The sequence below is a fragment of the Anastrepha obliqua genome, chromosome 4, assembly GCF_027943255.1.
Source record: "Anastrepha obliqua isolate idAnaObli1 chromosome 4, idAnaObli1_1.0, whole genome shotgun sequence".
NCBI classification, from domain to species: domain Eukaryota; kingdom Metazoa; phylum Arthropoda; class Insecta; order Diptera; family Tephritidae; genus Anastrepha; species Anastrepha obliqua.
Genome location: NC_072895.1, coordinates 28,458,538 through 28,482,942, shown reverse-complemented (window position 1 = coordinate 28,482,942; position 24,405 = coordinate 28,458,538). Strand labels below are relative to the sequence as shown.

At 37.9% G+C, this 24,405-nt stretch overlaps 1 protein-coding gene and 2 pseudogenes across 2 annotated transcripts in view; all 3 read left to right on the top strand.

The window, feature by feature from the left end:
• Window positions 1-24,405, top strand: part of LOC129245867 (protein Wnt-2) — a 91,935-nt gene that overhangs the window by 19,282 nt on the left and 48,248 nt on the right. The window lies entirely within an intron of this gene.
• LOC129246594 (U2 spliceosomal RNA) lies at window positions 22,051-22,163 on the top strand (annotated as a pseudogene).
• LOC129246660 (U2 spliceosomal RNA) lies at window positions 22,242-22,413 on the top strand (annotated as a pseudogene).

The following is a 24,405-nucleotide window of genomic DNA, read 5'->3' as shown; positions in this document are numbered from 1 at the left end:
GAAGCCACAGCACCTGACGCGGGAGCTTCCCCAGCGCCACCATCGGGGTTGAAAATTTTGAAAAAGTTTGTTATGTATCTTTAATAAACAACAAACAAAACAAAACAAAAAAATTTGAAATATCTCTTTTTTTCCCACAAAAAAAATTCTTGAAAAACGGCATAAAAAACAGGGGGTCACAGTGGTGTTCTCCCTTAATAGCGGGTTTTAAATTGATAGTTACAGTTCCAACATTTATCTTCATAAAATCTACTGCCAGGCGCAGGAATCTTATTAAGGCGGGGAGCCTGCTTTAGAGGCTTCAAAAAATCGATTTTTTCGTGGATTTTTTTGGGGAGAAAAGAAATATTCGACTGAAACGAAACTTTCAGGTTTTTTTGCTATATATTTCAATAGTCTTCTCAAATTTTTTCATCAAAATATATGCCACATTATGCCTGGTACAAGAATTATGCCGAGGCGCCTCGAGTGTGCATGTGTCGTGCGGCGGGAAACATGCAGGTCGCAATTTTCATCTGAAACCAAAAACCTAAAAAAACTTTTATTTTAGTATAGTTTAGCTTCTAGTTAAACCAAGAAAATTAAACAAAAAGTGAGAAATTTAACAATTTTTCGCTAATTAAAAAAAAACTCACTTTTTTTGGAAAAACAAATTGACCTTAGATTGTTTAAAAAGTGGGTTAATCATAAATTTCTTAAGGTTTTTTAGGTTCAACTAGAAGAGAATTTAATTCCGAATACAATCAACGTTATTTCGTTTCGATAGATCGTTTAACTTTTTCCTATCTTTCCCGCCAATTAGGAAAAATCGTAAAAATAAAAAACCGAGAAATCGCACTTCGAGCGATCCGGCCGCTCGTATACCTGCTCGACGCTTGCTCAAAATTTCTTCAGTAACTCCGAAAATATTTTGAATTTGCTTCTGAAATTTTGAGGACACATTCTTGGATAGGTTGGGAAGACAAAAAAAAAATAGATTTTTTCAAGCCTCTAAAGCAAGCTCCTCCCTTAAATCCGCATCAGTTTTGTGCTCGGCTAATTTCAGGTTCATGGACGTCAACCAAACCGTGATCCTTAATCGTTGATACTGATTCGCTGGCAATCTTCTCTATATCTTGGTTTGTTGTTTTGCTACCAGGTATTCGGCTAATCCCTCGCATTTGTCTCATTCCTCACTGTCGACCAATCGCTCAGCTCTAACTAATCATGCAATCGAGTAATCCTAATTATTCGAACAATGAGAGTTGATTAAAATAAATAAATTTTCACTTCCAAAATCAGAAACGATTTTTTGAAATATAATGGTATCAGAAGCCGACAAGTTCGATTGACTTTCAAAACTAAATGCCAGACTAACATTTTACGAGAGCGCATGACGCCCCGAATGCTATTTCAGCTCATTACATATTTAAGATATTCCAGCTGAAAAGTGCAAAAGACACAGTTTCTGACAACTTTTGAGGTTATGCAACGGGTTTGCTGCAATGGGGTTTGCTTTTTTTGGTTTTTGGTCTTCCTTAAAAGTCGTACCAGTACATCCCAGTAAAAAGCTAGCCCTTGGAAATAAATTTTAATATTTCGACATTGTTTTTTTGGCTTCAGCTTCAACACATCAAAAGCCTTCAGAAAGGTAGTGATACAAAAAAAGAAGGCAAATTCACTTAAAATTTATGTATGCTGGGATTTTTGAAATAGCGCAATTTCTTCATACCGCTAACAGCTTTGCCACATTGGTAATAGTTAAAAACTAATTAAAAAAAAATTAATTAAAAGAATCTATACCGGCTTTCTTGCATTGGTGTCTTGTATTTATGGAGCTTGTAAATGCGTAAGGTGCTTGGCTGAGCTCCTCCTCCTATTTGTTGTGTCCATCCCGAAGTTTTTCACAAATGGTGAGACCAACAATTTTAAGCCGGCTCTGAATGGCAATTAATGTTTTTTTTTGTTTTTTCTGAGTTGCTTTTTCATGGCAGAATATCGCGAAAGTTTGCCATTGCCTGTAGTGGGGCGAACGCTATTAGAAACAACTTTTTCTATAATTTTCTTCATGCACGGAGATTCGAAACTACGCGTTACCGAATGGCAGTTACACATAAACACATCCGATTACGGTAGAGTTCGTTCCCACGACAGTCGGTTCTGTGTTACCGGAACCCGGATTTATATTCGGTCAAGTCCCAGTACATATATGGGGAATGTTTATGCTGCTACAACAACAACAACTACGGCAGGCTAATTAATTTTGCGCCACATACTCAACGCGTTAAATAACTGTAGCACAGACACTTATTGACAAGTTTTGACATTTTGTGTGTTTCTTAATTAACTTTAATAGTTTTTTTACGATAATAAAACAACCATATAAACCAAGTTGCAAACTTTGTGCAAATTTATAAAAAAAATCTACAAATCGCCACCAATATGTAAAATTTTTTGAACGGAATTTTTAGAACGATTTTGATTATGCAATTTTATAGTTAATTAAATTGCGTAGCAACAAAATGCAAATTCGAAATGGCTTAAAAATCGCGTTGATTTTTGACATTTTTGTTTTTGTTTTGCTGCCGGTTTTGTGCATTTGCTTTATATAACGAATACTCCACAAGTTTTTGTATGGAATGAAACATCTAACACCATCATGAATTTTTCTAAAAATTCTTACTACAGAGTTTGAATAGAATATTTCTCCGATTTTTCTTCAAATGTAGAAAGAAATAAAAAAATTCGACGGAAACAATTTATAAAAATTTTAAAGTTTTATAAAATTGAAGATGTGAAGAAAACAACTATCACCGTCATGAATGCTTCTCGAAAATTTGTCAAAAAAATTTTGAAATTTGTACAAAATTTATACAAAATTTGTTTCAAATGTAAAAAGAAATTTAAAAACTCCCACGAAAAAAAAGTTATACAAATTTGTATTTGTCAAAAAATTTATAAATTTTATATTATGAAGAAAACAACCAGCACCGTCATGAATTTTTATGAAACTTCTTACTAAAAAGTTTGAAAAAGTTTTAGAAAATTTTAAAAACATTTTTTTCATAAGTAAAAAATTTAAAAAATTCCACGAAAAACATTTATACAAACTTTTTATTTTTATAAAATTCATACATTTTTCTAAAAATTCTTGCTTAAAGTTTGAAATTTTTATACAACTTTTTTCAAATGTTAAAGGAATTAAAGAAATTCCAGGAAAAAATGTTTCAAAATCTTTAGTTTTTATAAAATTGATCAAGTTTATAAAAAGTTAAAAAAAAAACCGACACTGTTATGAATTCTTCGCAAAAATGTTCCTAAAAATTTTGAAATTTGTATAAAATGTATACCAAATTTTTTCAAATGTAAAAAAGAAAATTAAAAATTCCTCAAAGAAAAAATGTAATATATAAAAATTTTGTTTTCTATAAAATTGATAAAATTTATAAAATTGTAAAGAAAACAACCAGCACTGTCATACATTTTTCTAAAAATTCTTAGTAAAATTTTGAAATTTTTATAAAACTGTTTTCAAATATTAAAAGAAATTTAAAAAATTCCACAAAAAAAAAGTATAAAAAATTTGTCTTTTTTATAAAATTGATAAAATTGTGAAGAAAACTACCAGCACTGTCATGAATTTTTCTAAAAATTCTTACAAAAGTTTTAGAAAATTTGTACAATATTTTTTACAAATGTTAAAGAAATTAAAAAATATTCCACGGAAAGAAAATATATACAAAATTGTAATTTTTTTTTTTAATTAATAAAATTTATGTAAAATTGAAATAAAAATTTAATCAAAATTTGTATAAAATTCATACATTTTTAAAATTTTGTTGTATGAAATTTGTATATAAAAAAAAAAAAATTTAACACTCCCGCTATCCCCTGATCAACTCGCTTCCCTCATTAACAAATGTTTACTACACCCATTAAGCTAGGCTAAGTTGACCTGATTGAATTGCAGTCACGCATAGACTGGACTGGGCCCATTACAACCCTACATTTTTCTACACCCTTGATTAATTTGTAAGAAAAGTCTAAAAGTAAAAATTTACTTACTTTTTGCAAAACGATATACATACGCATCCATATTTTATTTCCTCTCGATTGATTAACTTTCCATATCTCCTTCTAGTTCCAATCAAAGTAAAGGCAGTATTTGCAAACACTCGAAGATGCCATCTCAAGTGCTCTATTGAATCGAACTGATTAACTGCACTGTGCCAGTATCGTTAGCAAACACATTTAGCTCCTTTTTCTATACATTTCTTTCAACCTTGAACTCATAAACGTATCTCTTTGCCATTTAGCCATTTCAACTATTCATTAATTTTCTATAATTTGTAGGTTGTCTTCACAAAGTGGAGCTCATTGCATGCCACCCGTCCTTTCCACTCTTCAAAAATATAGATGCTTTGGTTTTCCTCTCCCACGTAAAACTCCTTTAATTGTAATCAATTAAGAAAATTATTACTTTGATCACTTTATTTAGTAACTTTTAGCAAATTTAGCCATCATTTTTGCTGGTTGGCTGTACGTCGTAAGACCAATATTGAAACTCAATTGATTACATGACCAAAATATTAAACATGAGAAAAACACGTTTGATTTACATATGCGGCGCATGGGTGAGACCATAGTGTGGACTGCCTTCTACGAGGCATTCTTGCGTGCACCAATAAGTGTTAACCACAGTACGCTTACAAGCGTGCCACGACCTTGAGGTACTCCAGTGTGCATGGTGGTCTATCTGGTGGTTGGAATTTAGTTTAGTCGGCGGTAAATAGAAGACTGATTAGTATTTTTCAGTTAGATTTTTGTTGGTAAGTGTAGACTTTGGCAGTAAATACGAATTACAATTTTTGCATATTTTTATTTATTTATTTACTTAAAAATAATAATCTGGAAATACGGCATTTCTTAGAGAATTTATAAAGCAGGTGAATGCTAAGCAAGCCTGAAAAATTTTGCATCGCATTAAGGCCATTTAAGGCCAGTTAAGGCTCTAAGTGTATAGGAGTAGGACAGACATAGGTAGTTGTAACTCATTTAAAGAAAATATTGTGCCTGACCCATTAAGTTTTGCGGCTCGTACGATCCTTTCCAACATCGGGTTAAAGAAGTCACACGACAGCGAGTCACTCTGTCTGAAGCCTCGTTTGGTATCAAACGGCTCGGAGAGGTCCTTTTCAATTCCGCCGGCGCTGCTGGTATTGAGCAATGTCATCTTGCATAGCTATATTAGTTTTGCAGGGATACCAAATTCAGATACCAATTCAGACGGAGATGGTTCCATATGTAGAAGTCCACGCAAGTGGGGAAGTTACTGATCGCCATTCACTTGGGAGTGGCCAGGACGATTCTTCTACATATGATTCAAATAGCTCCCGACTTCCAGGATTAGCGCAAGTATCATCTGGGTAGTTTCCGAACACCTGTTCGGGAGAGAGCCAGCGTGAGAGGGCGATGTATCCCAGGATAGCTGGCTGTGCGCTGGGTTTGGGACCCGCCACTTAAAAATCTCCCCCAATGAAAAGATGTACAAAGCCTCGGCTGAGAAGAATCACATCGCTTACGATATCGAAAACACGAAAGACAGTGAAAGAGTGGACCTCTCACAAGGAGGCGCAAAATTAATCACCCTATTGGAAGATTTATCTTTTTTTGCAAATGGCGTCAAACGTTAGTCATATTTGGCAAGGTGTCGTTTTTTCGTTCTTCCCTGCGTTGGCGTTTGCTGCACACTTTTAACTTCCTCGCCGGCGACTTCACTGCCGCGGAGTCTACATTGACCCGGAACCCATATAAATTTTACTTTATTTTTGGGTGCAATCAAATTCTCTCGAGTGCGTGATATCAGTGAGCGGAGCTTTTCCACTCATATTTCCTCAAGGGAAGAGTGGGCGGTGTGTAACATTTGGAGGCGGGGCATGGCAAACATGTTTACGGATGGCTCGAATTTGGACGGAAGAGTTGATGGGAGAGTATTTTGCGAGAAGCTCGCCACAAAGCTCAAATTTAGGCTAGCAGACCACTGTAGTGGTTTCCAAACGGTAGTTGCCGCAATTAAGGAAACAATGAATTGGTTGCTCGCTTCTGTAATTACTGTTAAAGCGGTAAATACGCCGACAGCCAAGCGGCAATCAGAACTTTGGGTTAGTTGTTTGTGCGTTCGAAATTAGTCGAAGAATGCCTGACTTCTCTCTCGACTTCATCCGAATACTTCAACATTGGGCTCATCTGGATTGCCGGTCACAGCGGCACAGAGAGAAGCTGCTGGGCTGATAAGCTAGCTAAGACACCTCGAAGACAGTTTCATCACAAAATAAGAGGATTGGGGTTCCCATGAGAACCCCATTTGTTCCTGGAAAGATAGGCCTCGCATCAAGACAGCGAACGCTGCGAAAGTGCGTAAACGTACAAAGTCGCGAGTTCCTTTCAGCCAAGGGTTGATCGGAAAGCCGCAGGTCTTGAATTTCGTAGATATCCTTACCAGACATTGTCCGACAGATGTCCATGCCGTGAGGCTTGATATTGCTTCGAGAACTTCCTACAGAAGCTATCTGGAGGACGAAATGCAATTATATCAGCACTTTCTTCTCACTCGTCGGGCAAAGGTTTAAACATCTGGGCTCTCACTTTTTCGCTATACCGGCGGATATTGCGGGCTTGAATATGTATCACACATCTGGTGAAATTCATAAGCAGCTTGAAGTGGTTAATATAATCCTATAATCCGAGCCCCTTCTTCCTTTTCTTTACCTATTTGGTTCGATCTCCTTTTCCCCTGCCCTCCCCCTGTATGGCATCACAACGGACAAATTTTAAATGTTTATCCAAGTGTTTATCTCTGAAGCAGAGAGTGACATTAACAATAACGGTAGCGATGGTGGAACCTCTAGGTACAGTTGGTATATTACTAGTCGGATAGTGACAAAATAATCTATAAGCTTTTCCTTACCTTCCTTTAAAATCTTTAAGTCCCCTGGACTTGACGGAATATGTCCAGCAATGCTTAAGAAAGGAGGAGACAGGTTAGTGGAGGTCCTGAAAACGATCTTCACAGCCTGTCTTGCACTTGGTCATATACCATCCCAATGGCGACGCGTAAGAGTAGTATTTATTCCGAAACCAGGAAAAGACGACTATTCCCTAGCAAAAAGTTTTAGGCAAATCAGTTTGACATCGTTCGTGTTAAAACGTCTAGAACAAGTGGTGAAAAAACATATTCGAGTGGGGGTATTGCCGAGAAGTCCACTAAGTAGAAATCAACACGCTTACCAGAGTGGAAAATGATGTGAATCAGCCTTACACGATCTTGTCAGCGAGATTGAAGCCTGGAAGCTTACGAGTACACAATGAGCGTGTTCATGGACATTGAGGGGGATTTTGATAATACCACTTTTGGCTCAATATGTTTCTCTGCCGAACGACATGGAGTTAATGAAACCATTGTAAAGAGGATATATTCCATGCTCTCTGAAAAGCTGTTAACCGCTGGTGAGAATAGTGATAAACTAATCACCGTCAGGGCCAAGCAAGGATATCCCCAATGGGGTGTTCTTTTCCGCTATTGTGGTGCGTGTAGACTCTCTACTAGCGAAGATGCAGGAACTCGGTTTTCATGTTCAAGCATATGCGGACGATGCCTGTGGGCTAACATCGGATAAGTCCCTAAAAGGGCTTTGCACGAAAATGCAGAAGATTCTGGACAAAATCGATGACTGGTGCACGAGACAAGGTCTTTCCGTCCATCCGAACAAAACCACCATAGTCTTGTTCACGAGAAAACGGAAATTGGATGGACTTAGTCTTCCAATACTAAAAGGTGTGACACTTTCCGATGAAGTTAAATATCTAGGAGTAATCTTGGATAAGAAGCTGACCTGGGAGACACACGATACACTGAAGGTGAATCGCGTATTAAGGCTTGTATATACTTGTGTTCAAGGAAACGAGATTGCCGAGTTTTGGGGTCCCAAGTCGTGAGAATGAGTAATATTCGTTCTCTAAAACTGGAGGATATTTACAGATTTGCCAAAGAATCTGGAAATTTCTCACAGGACTAACTACCTTTATGTCGGTCTCTATTCCTTCATATCTCTTTCTCTGATATTTTTCTCTTTTCCTAGTTGACTATCTACACTCTTCCCAGAGCTCTAAACACAATGGGCTTTTTAAACTGAGTGTTTTAGAAGCCACCAAATCTCCTGGTGTTCCTTGGCTCGCCCTATTCAAATTTCAATTGTCAAGCACCTTGATTGCATATCGAGGTCAAAATTTGTAATTTTTTGTAGGACCCGATGAATGGTTGATCGTTTTTTTAATTGCCGCTTACGTTTTCGTAAAATATTTTTGGTATAAACCGTAGCTTAATTCGAGTCTTTCTTGGAAATTTTGTGTGCCGGCTTCAGCAAACACATTAAGCATAGAATATTGCTTATATAATACCTACTTATAATCCGCTGATTTCGAAAGCATGAGGTAGCCCAAAAGTGCACTGGCTAGACCAAGTCATCATTGACCTAAAAAAGCTGCATTTGAACAATTGGAGGGAAACAGCCAGAAATTGTGACGCTTGATGATGATGATGAATCTGCACTGCTTCTCATTTGCAAGGTTGTCAAAACTTTGAAGTACATCATTACGTGATAAAGAATCAAGTAGAATTTTAACAGCCAGAATTTTGAGTACTGAAGCCATAAAAATTTTATACCCAACCCCCAACAACGTCACATCTGTAGCTTAAGGATCAATATTCGTACAATCTGATTAAAAATATTCTGATTTTTTTCTGTAAACACCACAATTTCTTGATCTAAAGCATGAATTGTTAAAGCAAAAAATAAGTTGTTTCGTCAAAGGACCAAAGCTATAAAATTTAGCGCACAAAAACAAAGAATGCGAAGCTATTTCGAGTAAAACACTAAAGACTGGCCACATTGTTGTAATTACCACACTAACCCAAACCTCCTCGTACAGAGGATGCCGCGCATCGCCAGGCTGTAAACTGAACGTACGCTGAAATAGCGATCAAGATCGCTGACGACAACGGTCACGACAGCAGCAACGATGACGGCTGTACGTGCGATAGCGACAGCTACGGCTGATGGCGTTGAGCGCTGAAATCGTTGGTGATGATGGAAATGCTAAATGATTATAGCTTAAATGGGGAGCAGCAAGTTGCCTTTTTAAGAAGAATGAAGAATGTAGATGTGTGTGTGTGTGTGTTTGTGAGTAAACAGAAATATTTGCGCTTTTTTATTTTCTTGTTTAAGGACAACAAAACTGGCGTTGGGCGAAGCATGAAGGTTAAGAAAATATAACAATAACATTTGCAATATGAAAAAAAAAAACAAAGTTAACCGCAAAAAAAGACTACATACAGTAAACATAGTAATAATAATAACAATAACAAGATCCAGCAGCAAAGGCGACCGCGGCGGTTAAAATAAGAGAAACAGACACCGCCGCAGCATCCATAACAGCCAGTGGAAAACGCTAACTGGGCAACGTGCGGGTTTAAAAATAGCAAAGGTTGAGAAAGTCCCTCTTTTTTCTGCTGCTTTTGTTTGTTATTTAAATTTTTTTCCATTTTTTTTTTTTGCCTTTGCCTTTGTGCCACATCCATGCATGTTGAACAATCTACTGATCTACGATTCGGGCAATCCACTGTCTACAGTTGGCATGTTGTCTTGTCCAAATGTCGGCGACGCGTCCAACTGTTCGTCAACTGCGTCAGCCATGCAACTCGTCATCAGCCAGTCAGGCAGTTGGACAGCCGGCTATTTAAGTAGTTAGGTAGCCAGGCCAACAACCAAAAAGGCTGCCTGGAATACAGGGCAATTGTTCCTTGGTTGGTTGGCTAGTTTTTTTAAGCGCTGCCTCACAGGCTACTTGCATTGGGCGCATGCGCATGCGCTGTTTGTCATCGTTGCTGCTGCTGCTGTCGCCGCTAACTGCCCTAGTCGTAGCTGTTGCCATTGCCTTTCCTGTGATGCTGTTGCTGTGAGGAAATGCAACGTCGTTGGACGTACATCTTGCGTTTATGTTGTGGCAGCACTAACAATGGTTGTAAAATTGCTATGCCATGTGCAACGACAACAACAACAACGGCATCAATAGTTGTACACAACAACCTCAAATCACCAATATTGGCAACTAGACACAGCTGCAGTTGCAATTGTAGTTCTACTTACTTTGTTGTTGGCGTAATTTCGCTCAGCCATTCGCTTGGCGTTCATTGCATGCAATCGCTTGATATTGAAGGCAAATCGAATGTTGGATGCTGCTGCTGGCTGGCGATATGAATAGGCGGCGCGGCAATGGGAAGCAGCAATGACAGCAGCGGCATTGGCAGTGGATGGCTGCGACTGGGATGGCATGCCAATAATGAGCGCTTAAAATATTTTACTTGCCTCTTTGCTTTGCTGATTTGTTACTTAGTTAGTTTTGTACTTTTACTCGTTAAGCAAATATCTGCAGTTGGTGCATTGGTAGAAGTGGACATGAACTTCCAAAGGAAAGCTGAAGGCGGCTACAAATGGACGCACAAAAAATGCATACGTGCATGTAATTGTGAGTATGTGTGTGTGTATGTGCGTGCATAATAGATGTTTATATCTATGTGAGTATGGATTTTTTGCTGTTATAAAAATAGAATGTTACAGAAATGTAATTCTTCAATAAATGCAGCCGCTTTTCCAAAGACCTGAATTTTTCAAAAATAAAGAAAATAGAAAGCTCAGAATTTTTTAACTCCATAAACAACTGTAACGCATTGCAAATTACAAAAGCAACACATGTTGGCAAGTTGTGACTATTTTTTGATTTTTGATTTTCCTTAAAAATTTGTATATAATTTTTTTTTTTTTTTTTTTTTTATTTCAATAATAATTTTATTAATGAAAAACTTTTAAAATTATTTTTTTTACTTTTATTTCTTAAAGAAATTATTGAAATAAAAAAATTAAAAAAAAAAATTATACACAAATTTTTAAGGAAAATTAGTAAAATTAGAAACTTAAAAAAATTAAGAAAATTTTTTTTTTTATAAAACTAAATTAATTTAATAAAATATAAAAATAAATATAAAAATAAAATAAGAAAATTTATAAAAAATGTTTATAACAAAAAAGAAAATTATTTAAATAAAAAAATTTGAACTATTTTTAAACAAAATTAATTTTATGAAATATAAAAATTATAATTCATTCAAATTATGTAATTAAAAATTTCAAACGCTGTTCAAGATTTATAAAAAATTGGCAAATTTTCGTTAAAACGTGAATTTTTTTACTTAGAATTTATTATAATTTTTTAAGGAAAATAAATCAAATAATAAATTGAAATTAAAAATATTAAAAAAAATTGATCAAAAATGTTTATAACATTTGTTATAAAACAAAATAAGCAGACATATTCAGAATGATGTCAACAATAACCGGAAACTGGCCTTTGAGAGACCTAACCAGGAAGCTGTTATTAGGCCCGGCATTATATGCCCTGGTTGGTCTAACACCACTTGAAGCTTTCATACAAAGAGAGGCTTTGAAGGTCATCTGCAGGCTGTAACATAATGAAAATTGGTTCAGATCCTGTCCGTCATTGGAAAAGAGAAAGGGCATGAACTTCGATCCAACGATTCTCTCCATGCCCCTTGACTACATGCCATCACGAGTCGTACTCGAAAAGTGATACAGTGTGGAGTTGCCTACTCAAGTCGCATTTTGCCTTGGAGTCGCATTTTCACGGATGGCTCCAGGACCGAGCACGGTTCCGACTCTGGGGTCTACGTGGAATCCAGCGGCGCAAAACTGCACTTTGCTCTTGGAATGCATGCTGAGGCCAACTTCTCTGGCCCGGAGCCCGCTCTGCTCTACCATTCTGCAGCTATCAAAGCTACGTTTAGCAAATGGGTTACTACAATCCACAAGCGAGGCTGGAAGGCTGAGAGAAGCTGCAGATGGACTAAACTGATGTTACCTGTCATGACCGACTGACTGTCGCAAATCCTCCTGTCATTAAGCAAAAAGGATTGCAAACAGCTGTTTGGACTGATGACGGGCCACTTTCTATGAGCGAAGCACCATGAGCGAAGCTACCTTAGACATCTCACACAGTGCACTCTGCCCAGCGTTTGAAGAGGAGGATGAGACGGCGGACCACTTTCTGTGCGTTTGCCCCGCCTTCGCTCGAATCAGGCTTGAGGTCTTTGGCGCTGATATGTTAAGAAGCGACCATCTTGGCTTCTTGGCACCACAAGTTCTACTCAAATTTCTTCGGAGGTCGGGTAGATTTAGAGAAAACTAAAAATGGAATCAGAGTGCAGTACAAATTAATTGTGTCTCAGTGCTGTAGTGGCCAGCTGTCCCGACAAAAAAAAAAAGAAAAAATAAAGAAGAATCTAGGGAAACAGTATTTCACTATACGTGTGAGTGCTCAAATCGGGTTGCTCGACATAGAAAGCTGAAGAAATTCTCAATGAACAACTTGGTAGAAATTGCAGTAAAGAAAGTAGACGACATAGACAGAGTCATAGTCAAATCAAGAGGGTCGGACTAATAAAAAGCAATGGTTCTGCAAGTGGTGTATGTGCTAATTGGGTCTGGGTTGTGTCACTCAGACAGCACCTCTGCCAACCAACCAAGAATTTAAAGTGATTGAGAAAAAAACAATAATTTCAATGAAGTGAAGCTATTATCACGGTAAGATCTAGATTTTTGTAAGCTTCCGCGAACACTATTTAAAGCCTTAGTCAACAAGGCCGGCTCATTTCAATCCATCGCAACGCATGTAAGTTTAAAGATTTTGATGCTAGCTGTTGTAAGCTCAAGGCACTTTGATAGCACTTGCTGACAAATGTGAATTAAAGGCAAGAAACTGAGCAAAATATTCGCTATAATTCGTAGCAACTGCCAAATATGTATTAGCAACATTTTGTTTATGCATCGTCAATTGTAAAGGGTGGTTAAGTTTCAAGGGCCGGTGTTGATTTTGAATCAAATACAATTTTTTTAGGAAATTATTATCATTTTTCTTTATTATGATAATATTGGTATGGCTCAATTACGCATGGAACAAAATATCGGCCAAATAAACGCCGCGGCCGCGGCGTCACACCTCCATCCGATGGTCCAAATTTTCGATGACGCTGAGGCATAATTGAGGTTCTATGCCGTTAATGTGCCGAATTATCTCATCCTTTAGCTTTTGAATTGTTGCTGCCTTATCGACGTGCACTTTTTCTTTCAAATAACCTCAAAGAAAGAAGTCCAACGGTGTCAAATCACATGATCTTGGCGGCCAATTGACATCGCCGCGACGTAAGATTATTCGGACATCAAATTTTTCGCACAAAAGAGCCATTGTTTCGTTAGCTGTGTGACAAGTGGCACCGTCCTGTTGAAACCACATATCATCCACATCCATGTCTTCCAATTCGGGCCATAAAAAGTTCGTTATCATCTCACGATAGCGAACACTATTCACAGTAACTGCCTGACCGGCCTCATTTTGGAAAGAACACGGCCCAATGATGCCGCCGGCCCATAAACCGCACCAAACAGTCACTCTTTGTGGGTGCATTGGTTTTTCGGCAATCACTCTTGGATTATCATTCGCCCAAATGCGGCAATTCTGCTTATTGACGAATCCACTGAGGTGAAAATGTGCCTCATCACTGAAATCACGAAGTGCGCGATATGCATTTTGATTTGAACGCCCGTTTTCATAATAAGTCTGAATAACTTTAACTCGTTGCTCGATTATGTATCTTTCCGTGGTTCAAATTGAGTTAGTCTGAAATTGAAAAATGTCAAATAAAATCCAGAAAAAACCATTTAGGTGTGGTTCACATTCAACATCGGCCCTTGAAATTTAACGAAAATATTCTTTAAACCTACGACCGAAACAGCTACAGTATTGTACTAACGCAATCAGTTTAAGCAACTCTTTGAATTCTAGAAATATTACATCAAGACACCGTTCTGGTCTACATGAAAATTGAAGGCGTTGAAAATTGAAGAAAAACAATCGGTATCAATTGAAAACCGTTTTTATTCATTAGATCAATTCTTTATTTCCAAAAAAAAATTTTTTTTTTTCAACGACAATAATAAAAAATTGCTTCCCCTGACGTAACACATGCCACTGGTTGCTCAGGTACTTTTGAAAAAAAATTTCGGTCGATTGTTCATCAGGAGATATGTCGCTATAGTTGGTAGCAGATTTACAAAAAAACAAAACAATTTTTTTAGATATATTATCTGTTTATTGGAAAAACAAACAAAAAAGGATTGTTTTCACGTTTTCGCTCTTAAAAAAATTAGAAAATTTGATTTTAAAATTATAATTCTCCTACCCGCGAGAGCCACAAGACCACTCAATAACATATTAAAAATTCAAATCAATCGTTCAGTACTTTTTGAGAAATTACCAACGGCAACTTGGAAAAAAAAAACGGTTAACGCGCTTATACCTGGGCGCCGTGCTCCAAACAGGTCTCATTTTAAGGGACTGTAACGTCTAAATTACAACGAATTTATGTATTTGAAAATATAAACTACATATCATAGCATGAAAAAAAATCGATTTTTTGAAATTCTAGACCAGAAAGGTGCCTTAAGTCACTGGGCCACCCTGTACTTGTATATTGAATTTTTGCTGCCAAGCGACGAAATTAGCGTGAGAAAGTTTTTTAAATTCAAGCGAGTTTTCTACATAAGTCGACTATGCCATGCGTACATTTGTACGTACACACATACATACATACATATATACATACGCACATACAAAATCGTACACAAGCATAGCAACGCTTTACAGCCACGTTAAGCTAATTCCCGACCACTTTGAAGAGCTTCAATCATCTTAAAAGTCGTAAACTATAATTCAGCAGCACCGCAGCTGCCGGACTAAATGCCTCATTTTGCCCGTTTAGTGTGGGGCCACCAATTTATCTGATGCGCATAAATGAGTGAGTGATTCCCTCAAAAGGCTAAAAAAGCGACTCTTCATCGGGTTGCACCTACATACCCATATACGTATGCATGTGTGTGTGTATACGTGCAGCAGTAAGCATATAAATTGTGCTGCACAGCATTAATTTTACTTTGCTGTTGTTGCTGTTATTGTTGGTACAACCGAAATTGGTAAGTTATGCGCATATTTACCAACCTTTCGCTGCCCGTTCGTATGCTGGTACCTCCAAAACATAAACAGCAAATATGCTGCTCACAGAGTAGCGCATTTTAAGCAACAACAGATTACATTTACAGACTTGCACACACACACACACGTACGTATACATTGCATTTCATTACAGCATTCCACGAAAGTGCTTGTGGAAAATGCACTCTAACGCAGATTTGTGTATTTTTATTAGGGATGCCAATTTGTTCCATTTTTACGATCCCGAAAAATTCGGGATTTCGTTATTACAGTCCCGAGACCTCGGAATTTATAGATTCATTATGTTGCAAAATCTTAACTCGGTAAAAATTGCATCAATCATATTTTAGAAGCTTTCTTACTTACTTAGGTGGCACCTGCAACCGGTGGTCGGTCTTGGTCGCTACCAAAATGTTGCGCCAATCACCTCTGTTTTTCCAACGTAGATGAGGACGTCCTTTTTTGCGAGTTCCACGAATACATTTCGAAAAGAGCACCTTTTTGCTGGTCCTTGTGGTCCATTCCCTCAAGGGGGCCTAGCCAGCGCAGCCGCTGAGTTTTAATGCGCTTCACTAAGTCGATGTCAGCGTACAACTCGTAGAGCTCGTGATTCCATCTTATGTGGTATGCATCATTCACGTAAGTTAGAGCATAGATTTTGCGAAGAATTCTTCTCTCGAAAGCTCCTAATAACGGTCCATCGGTGTTCGTCAGTGTCCAGCACTCAGCGTCATCAGTAAAACCGGGAGGATGAGTGATCGATAGAGCGTTTTTTGCGTGCGTCGATTGGGGGCTACCGAGCCCAAAGTAGCACCTGTTGGTAAGAGTTATTCTTCGCGGGATCTCTTGGCTGACATTGTTGTTTGTGTTAATATTGGATCCTAGGTAGACAAAGTTCTTAACTGCGCTGAACTCGTAATTTTCAATCGCAATCTGCTGTCCCATACGCGTAGACTTTTTGGTTGTTCACACAATGCACTTTCTCCGGTCCTCGTTTACCGCACGACTCACCAGACGGTACTCTTTTTCAAGGCAATTCTCACCGCGCTGGTGCTGTTTGTTAGGGTCATCTGCAAAGCCAGTTCAGTTTTGCGGGAATGCCAAATTCAGACGTGGCGACATACAGGTGATCCCTTATCGTACTGCCGAAATCAGGTTGTGGGTGTCGATCTGCTTCTCTTGGGTCTTTTCGATGATTTGGTGTAATGTGAGTATCTGGTCGATGGTAGATTTACTAGGCCTGAAGCTATACTGTTAAAGCTCAATCAGTTTGTTGATGATGGGTTTCAGCCTTTCGCAAAGTACGCTTGAAAAGAGAACTTGTATGCGATACTGAGAAGGCTTATCTCACGGCAGTTGGCTCAATTCTTGTGGATTGGACAGAGCACGTTGAGATGCCAGTCGCTGGGCATGCTTTCACCTGACCATATTTTTCTTATGAGTATTTGCATGCCATTCGTTAGCTCATCACCTCCGGCCTTGAAGAGCTCTGCAAACAGGCCATCCGCACGCGCAATTTTGTTATTCTTAAGCCGGGCAATAACTCTGAAGACCTCGTCATTGTCAGGCGGTCGAACGTCGACACCGTCATCAGAAACTACTTAGACGCTATCCTATCATATACTCGTACTTTTATTAAATAGTAAAAGAATTTTAAATAACTTTTCTACATGAAGTTAAACTTACTTCATTAGTAACAAAACCAAAGACAGTAAATTATAAAAAAAAGTTAAATGTAAAAACAAAATATTGAAGCTGCTGCAAATCTGTGATAAGACCCATTCTGACGTATGGTGCAAAGGCACGAGCTAAAAATGCAATAACAGAAACGATCCTTCACAGGAAAAACTCGTCTGGATTGCGTAAGAAATGAAGCAATAAGGACAGAAACGAAAGCTACTGACACTGTTAAACTTTTAAGGACTAGAAGGCGAACTGGGAATGGCCATACAACAAGGGCATCCGGTGAATGACCACATACAAGGTATTCGAGGCCCTTGTATGTATATGGATTGCTAGAGATCCTAAACCAAACGGAAGACGAGCAACGGGAAGACTTCCAAAACGATGGAAGGAGAGCTGGATATCTACGTCGGTTGGAGACGCATAAAATTATTTTATTATAATATATTTTATTTTTATTTTATTATATTGGAACTGTAATTTTAATGAATTTTTTGTTTACTCCTGTAATCAAATGTTATTTATGTTGCATGAAGAAAACCAGGCAGGAAGGCTATAATAAAAGTTAAAGACGAAGCAGTACAAAAACCTTTCTCGAAATTCTAATTATAAATCCTGGAATTGGGGTAAAAGGTTTATGTAATTTTTCTAATTTTTGTATAAATTTTGAAAATTGGATGAACTTATATGGTTTTTGTTGAAAACTCCTTTTATAGCAAAATAATGAATACCTTCAAAATACAAAAATAAGTAATAATAATCAAAATTGGTCCTCTTTTTTTATCGGGACAATTACTTGCTGTACTTGCACTCAGGTTCCCTTTATTTTAATTTTCTTTAAATCTTCTCGACCTCCGAAAATACGAGTAAATCTTGAGGTGCCAAGGAGCCAAGGAGCCAAGGTAGTCGTTTCTTATCACATCAGTGCCAAAGATCTGATTTCGAGCGTAAGTCACGTAGACGCACAGAAAGTGGTTCTTTGTCTCATGTACCTTTCCTCACGCTCAACAGAGTGCACTGTCTTTTCCATGTGCTTCGCCCATAGAAAGTGGCCAATCATCGTTCCAGTCAGCTGCTTACAGTCTTTTTTGCCAGCAGGATCTGCGACAGTCGGTCGGACATGATAGGTAACATCAGTTTTGTCCATCTGCAGCCTCTCTCAGCCTGCCAATCTCGCTTTTAGGTTGAAGTAAGCGGTTTGCTAACCGTGGCTTCGATGGCTGCAGAAGGAGTGCAGAACGAGCTCTGTAGCCAAATTCTTTGGCCCGAAAATGTTCGACTGAAATATATCGGTAGACATAATATCCTGATGCTAACATGGGTTCCGGGACACATGAGTAAGGAGACCACTGACTCTTTAGCTAGGATGGGCTATGAGGACAAATTCTTTGACCCGGGAGGGCTGTCTACGACTATGAGCGCAGTTTTGCTGTCGCTGTAGACACATACCGACTAAGCTCTTCAGTTACTCTTGTAAGAGGGGCAAAATTAAGGTAATTAGATCTGTGAACTTCAACATGAAAGCAATCTATAAGGAACATTAAAAGTTATTCGACCGAGCGAATCTGAACCGTCAATCGTACCGGATGCTATATCGTATATAAACATTAAACATTGAACAAGACGTCGGATCGCAGGTGATAAAACATTGATAAGCGGGCACCTAGCACTGTAGGGACAAGGGACTATCAAAGTGTAAAGGTAGAAGAGCGAAACGTAAAAACGTGCATTGAACTCTTTCGATTGTAAGGGAATGTGAGGCATGCAACGGATTCCAGACGACGGCGGCATACTCCAACTTCGAATGGGTTAACTCAGATTTTTTCTAGTGTATCGGTCTTTAAAATCACTAGCATAGCGTCGTAAAAAAGCTAATTTGGAATATATCTTCGAAATAATAGAGTTTTAATGTACAATGAACGTAAAAGACGAATCAAGAATAACACGAAGATCCCGAATTTCATTGACTGAGACCAGAAACAAACATTTTGAAACATAATAAGTTGAGGAAAGCGACTGCATGGGCCTGGAAAACGTGGAGGTATTCAACAAATGAGGTTCTATTTGAGAAGCACGATTTTAGCCGAGTGGAAATCTTGATTTTTAAATTTCCAGAGGAGAACTTTCTGCGAGAAGTCATGTATATTCTTCTCTTTGATTGGCGCATTGGCTCCTTATGCGATTTTGGCCGAGTTTAACAAAGCGCACTAGTCGTTTCTTTCTCGTGTTAACCGGTGCCAGTTGGAAATATCAAGTGAAGCCAAGTCCTTCTCCACCTGATCTTTCCAGCGCTGGATCTTTATTCGCTGCGATATATCTATCTCGTCGTAAAGCTCATATAGTTCATCGTTCCATCGCCTGCGACGTCATTGTTGAAAAGTATAAACAAGATAGGACCCAGATTGCTACCTAGGGGTACTTCGAAAGTTGACACAGATCTATAGGATTTAGTATTCCCAATGAGATATTCAAGAAATGAGGTTTTATTTGAGAATTATGATTTTAGCGGAGTGGAAGTCCTGATTTTCAAATTTCCAGGGAGAACTTTGTGCGAGGAATCATGTCTTTTCTTCCTCTTCTTCTTTTTGATTGGCGCGATAACCCCTTATGCGATTTTGGCCGAGTATAACAAAGCGCGCCAGGCGTCAAGGGAAGCCAAGTCCTTCTCCCCCGGATCTTTCCATCGCAGAACAGGCCTTCTTCTTCCTCTGCTACCACCAGCTGGTACCGCATGGAATACTTTCAGAGCCGAAGCGTTTGTATCGATTCGGGCGACATGACCCAGCCAACCTAGCCACTGGATCTTTATTCGCTGCGCCATGTTTATGTCGCCTTAAGGCTCATGCAGCTCATCGTTTCATCGCCTGTGATATTCGCCGTCACCAACGTGTAAGGGTCTCAAGATCTTCCACAGAATCTTTCTCCATGTCCATTGCTTTCAAAAAATCGCTTGGCTTGGTGTCAAGTTAAAAAGAAAACAAAAACAAAAACATTCTAACATATCCACATCTGCTGAAAAAAAGTCTATGCCAAAGTCAATGTTGCTTTCTTCTGCTATAAAGAAGAGTTTTCTGTGTCCTTTCCCTATGATTCGTAAGAAAACGCAAATATCTCGAAAATGTTTGGGACCGGGATCCCTTGAATTTATGTCCGTAAATATGTATGTGTGTACTCCCACTGTTCAATTGCGTTTTGTTGCTGTTTTTTCTTCTTCGAATGCTTTTGCTTTTCCATTGGGATTTCGTGTTCCCTGTTTTGTTCGGCCTTTTCTGCACAATATGACCATTTAATATCGAACGAGCTGTTCAAGTACAACAAAGCCAATAACAAAAAACACAGCACTGCTACAATTGTTGCTAGCACAATTGTTGTTGCTTACAAGGCGGTAATGCTCTGGCTGTGCTGCTGTCGTTTGTTAGTAACTTTTTTGTTGCAAGCGATATTTATCACACCGTTGGTTGCTGCGCATGCGCCTTTTGCGCCAATTGGTGGCAGCTAACAGGCTAACATTACAACCGATGTTGCCATTACCGGCATTGTAACAAAAACAACAACATCAACAACAACAGAAAGAGGAGTTCAAATGGAATTGCACGTATTTATGTAGGTCTGCTTGTATGTGTGTATGATTGTTCGTATGTTTGTATGTATAATTGTTTGTATGTTCCAACAACATCAAGCAATGCAGCACAGCAGAGGAATCAACTTCGTTGTCGATAACAAATAGCCGTAAAAACGATTGGTAGACTCATGTTTTATAAGACGAAACGATCGAAGCGCAAAATTCCAACAGTCGGCGGCTCAGTCGTGAACGATATTGGCCACTATAAAACAAACAAAAGTAACCGCCAAGCAAACAGCCAACAAACAAGCGTAATAATGGACTTTAGAAGTTAAACATTTTTAGTGAAATGATAAAGTGCGGCAACGGATTTTATCATTGCCATGTACTTCCTTCTTTTCCTTCGTTTGACCACTGACAAGATGCACTGGGCGAAAAAGCGTGAAAATATTTGCAAATCTCAAAAAAAATATTTTATTTGATTAGTTTTACTGGGGTATATTGAAGTAAAATGAGTGCTTAAGTAGAAAAAAAAAGAGCTATCCCAAGGCTTAGTGGCAGCTATCGCGACATTTTCATGTTAGTAATTCTGTTTCTTTCACTCCAGAAATCCTTGGCCACTCCTCTCGACATAATATTTGGTTGGTTGCTAGTAGCGGTGCCTGAGTAATTGGACTCAATTAGAGGTTCCCCACGACTCGCTGCTATCTTCAACCTCTTGGACATTTCAAGAAATTCACTTCGTTACTGTTCACTTGGAATTTTTCACCAGATTTCGCTTCAGTGCTACTCGAGGAGTGCCAAACTGGCACTTCAACACATTTCACTACCTACTGTCAGTCAAGTAGTACTAGGAAATTTTTCACTAGATTTTACTTTAAGAGGCTGCTTGCTATATAGTGCCTATTGTAGGTCCAAACTTGACACTCTCTGAGAGATAGTGAAGAAGAGAGCAAATATAAAAACCCACGATAAAGAGAATAATGAGGTGGCGCTTATCGTGGTACTATTACTTTGCTCTCAGCGAGTTTGACAATATCAGCTGATTTGCGTGACGTCACACTAGCCAAATTGCTGATTAGTGTAACCATATTATCATTTTCGTAACTTAATCTAGCATTTTTCTGGTATCTAGCTTCTGAGTGTGCATCCTTGTATTTAATGTTAAGGGGTTAGGGGTAGTCAGAGGCCCGAAAAATGATAATTTTGAATCATTTTTGAAGTGAAAACTTCTTTAGAATCGTTGGGAGTGATTTGAGAAAAAGTGAAACGAAAAAGCGACCCTCTTGGCTACGAAGCGTTATATTATATGTTGATATAAACGTAGCGACGAACTAAATAACTTTTAGGCCAGCGCCGACAGCATATCGCGATAGCCGAGCGGCTAGCAATGTGAGCTTCCGATCCAAAATTCTTGGTTCGAATCACAAGAAAAAAAAATTTTTTTTTTTTGAAATTTGCATTGTAGGACATTTCTGATTATTTATTGAAAACAGGTTTTTGGCTTCTCTATTTTTGGTTTAGATACTGGAAGTCAGTTTAAGTGAATCGGTATAAATATTTCGTACATTCATTTTTGTGAGCGTGTAATTCTCAAAAGGTTTATTAGAAAATGTATTGACAAGGTAGTTTGTTGGTTGTATATGGTTATCGCTTCTCGGCCTTATGGCTAAGATCAAAGTGTATCAGCTTAACATCTGATAGATCCTCCATCGGAGGACAACTAATGTTAAGCTGATTTTAATATATGTAGCGAACCGTCACTCTCGAAAAGAGTGCGGGAATTTTTTATGTATCACCCCGGGGGGGAAATGTCCCCCCGGGGAAAACGGTCTTAAAGCCCACTTTATCTATCTGTTCTTATCAGCTTAACATCTGATAGATCCTCCATCGGAGGACAACAAATGTTAAACTGATTTTTGGAAATGGGCGGAGTGTTTTAGGGGCTTGCTCCACCTCTGCCACCGGTTGGCCCGGTATTACAGTACCGCCGGGATTTCGGCCTTGAATAAGTACAAGAAGAAATATACTAATACATTTAGCTTTGGTGGGAAGAGACATAAATATTTATATGAATACAAGTAGACGAAAATGGAAGAAATTAGTAAGTCTGTTTCTTCGGTCCGTTTGGGTATTTTTTTTGACAACATCGAAACCAAAGCATTTGTATCATATTTTATCTATCATAAGCCACTCGTATCATTTGTTGAAATTGAAAACATTGAGGATGAATAATAATAAAATGAAGAAAATCAAATATGAACTTTATAGCAATATTATAATGAACCTATAATTATCCCGCTCCTAATGCTGCTTTCGTCTTATTCTCTCTCAGTTTGTTTTACGGAAGGTTTCACTTCTATCGCGTCTAACCGTTAGACTGGTATTTTATTTTTTTGCTAGTCAGTTGCTTTTTTTTACAAAAATAATAGCGTAGCATTAATACATCCTGTTTCGACTTGACTTTAGCAAAATTAAAAAAAAAATAATAATTGTGAAAATTATCGCTGTTTGTGTGGAGCCCGTTTGTCCAGAAGTTCCTTGCGGTGATCAAAATCAATCGGACAAGAGAAATTAGTTTTATTAATAGATAATCTTGTGCCTGATCGAAGCTTTTTTTTCTCAAAATTAACAATATGGCGGCCTCAGGAAATATTTTTCAGATTTTAGAGAAAAAAATCGACAATTAATTGTTTAAAAAAAATCGAAATTAAAAAAAAAAAATCATTCGATCAGGCACGAGTTTTTTATGCTTTTCAAAAGCAGTATAAATTTTTTTGAAATCTACTAAGCGGTTTTTAAGTTACAGTGATCACCAGTTCAAAAAACATAGTTTTGAGAAAAATGCATTTAAAGTTTTGCTATCGATTACCGGAGCGCCCGAGCGCCCTTTGTTAATTGTTCAATAACTCGAAAAGTATTTGACGGATTCACTTCAAATTTTCACAGACTATTTATAAGATTTTATACTTTAAGAAAATGCCAAAAACAATTAAATTTTTTGGAAATTCTGACTACCCCTAACCCCTTAACAGAATGTCTTCAAAAAAGGACTGAAAAACACTTTTTTGCTATATTTTAGGTTATGTGACAAGATAAGGTACTTATATTTCAAAAAGTCTTTATGATTTCTTCAGTATTATCTGGTATTTTTTAGCATTTTTTTTTTAATATCAATATACCTCTATGGCCTTAATTCGTATTCAGTAAACTCAAAGGGTCTCTACAATTTATAAAAAGATTTTATATTTTAAGAAGAGTAGCGAGAAGAAGATCTAATATTCTTAAGTAACCTCAAAAGGTACAAAAAATGAAATTTGCACTTTTAAAACAACAAATTTTATAAGAATCAATAAATTTTCATTAGCAGTAAAATCATCTCATCATACGCTGCAAATGCCAGGGGAACCTTTTTTTAGCCTTTTTTTATTTTACAATTTCTTTCAACCTACAATTAGCTTGTTAGCTTTAAATTAAAAAAAAGAAACAAACACCAAACTCTAAAATTTACGCTGTTCGAATATAAAAAAGCACTAAATTTATTGCGAGGATCAAAGGGTTAGCAACACTACACAACTAGACTGGTTCGACGTCACCCACTCTCTGTTGGCTGCAATCTTGTTTCTATCAGTCTTGATAAAAACCCATATTGAAGTTTCTTAGTGTCCCGAAGATGACTTCAAATTGAGCTAGAAATATCGACAAATAATTTATAGCAATAATGAAATTTGTTGTTTTATTGTTAGGTAGGTAGGTAAAATAGTTGAAGTACCAGTCTGGCACTGCTCAAGTAGCATTGAAGCGCCCTTTTGATACTATTATGAGACCTTCAACAGGCAGCCAGCCAAAACTGTTGATATAATGGAGAAGCTTGATGGGATTTAGATTGGCACACTGCCCCACGCTGTCGAAGAAAGCAGCACCCAGTGACCTTAATCGTCTGGCTGCTCAACCCAGGCATTTACAAAGAAACGGCTCAACAATCTCTTTTTCGGAAAGCTCGC